The following is a 1,737-nucleotide window of genomic DNA, read 5'->3' as shown; positions in this document are numbered from 1 at the left end:
GAAATAATCACATAAACCTATCTTGAAATGACTTAAAACCAAGCAACAAACTTGAACTATTTTTGATCAAATGATGCTTGACATGATTGTGACCTAATATTAGAGGCCATGCCTTGAAGTTAAAGCTCTTGAGAATCAATGGTTGACCATTCGTTGACTTGAGAGATCAAAGCCCTAATTTAGAAACCACACTTGATATTTTGATTCAAAGCTCTACCTGGCAAAACAAGAAAAGGAAACCAAGCATATTTTTGTATTTTGAATAAGGGTTAATTATAATTGAAATAAAAATAAGTCTAAAAGAAAAATATACACAAAGGGTGCTAGGTGATCTCAAAGGCAGACCTAAAGACAAAGGGATAGGACGCTACCATACTTGTGACCTTATCTAAATATATGTGAATGATAGGTGGGATCTTAGGGATAAAAATTGGGATATGACAGGTGCGTCTAAGTTAGTAGATGGATCAACAAAGTAATTAGGTGGAAACGTTTCTAGAGGTAGAAGTTTGGACAAAGTGGTGGTGACAAGTTGAGCTAGAAAGATGTTGGATGGTTGTGATGTGGCAAAAACTATGATTGTGGTTATGGCGGGGTTGGTTTTTGAAAAGATATTGCATAAGGTTGAGGGAGAGAGATGGATAGTTGTTGAGAGTTAGGAATGATGAATTTATTTGGATTTTCTGAGTTGGGAGCTATCTTTGTTCCAAGTGTGGAAACAAGACGTGGTAAAGGTAAATGTGGAATAGAGATGTAAGTGGTGGATGAATTATCAAAAGCGAATTTGAGTAATGAGTTATCTAGAATAGACTTACTTGCAACAATGTTCTTAAGAGGAGAAATAGTCTCCACAACCTTATCAGAACCTTTAGGAGCAGAAGCTTTGACCTCAACTTCTTTTATTGGTTCTAGAGTCTTAATGGAAAACTAATATGCAATAAATAAAAATTTCATATAAAAATGACTCAGTGTAGACCGTATGCATTGTAACTAGGGGTGTGAATAGACTGAGTCGAGTTAGGCATTGCTAAGTCTAAGTCTGACCTGCTAAAAATTTCAAAGTCTAATCCTGGCATCTGTCCTATCATAAACTTATTTTTAAAACCTGAGTCTGGTCTTTTCAAACGCCTGGTTGACCTATTAACCTACATAAAAGCCTATTTATTTAAACATTTGTAAATTAGCAATTCAACTAATTAATGTTTAAATAGACTAACACACATTAAAAGATCAATGAGACTAAATACTTATTTGCATTGATTTATTCAAGTTTACCAAGTAACAAAAGTTTTATTATACTATTTGTTTAAGAAAACTTATAAAAATAACTTATGACATTGTTCATAAGGTTTTTCAATTTATTTTCATAAGTTCTTCAAAATAAATAAACTTTATTTTTGTAGTTTAATTCAAAATACAAATATGATAATAACAATAAATTTATTCATATTTATTTAAATTGGTTGGTCTGATAGATTTAAAATGTTTATTTTATGGCCTTAAGCCTAATTTATTTAACTAAATAGACTTATAAAGAAATAGATTTTTTCTATTAAAAAAGTATGGCCTGACCTGAGCTTGTATAAGTTAGACTGTATGCCCCTTTAGTTGGTCTGACATATTCTCATCCTCGACTTGACATCAATCTATTGGCCAATTAAAATGACTTCTTTAAAATAGTTAGTTTTGTGACTTCTTCATGGAAGCTCAATTGAAAAAAAGTTTTATATTATAGGG

This window comes from Vicia villosa, linkage group LG4 (assembly GCF_029867415.1).
Source record: "Vicia villosa cultivar HV-30 ecotype Madison, WI linkage group LG4, Vvil1.0, whole genome shotgun sequence".
NCBI classification, from domain to species: Eukaryota; Viridiplantae; Streptophyta; class Magnoliopsida; order Fabales; family Fabaceae; genus Vicia; species Vicia villosa.
Note: the sequence above shows the minus strand (reverse complement) of the source record.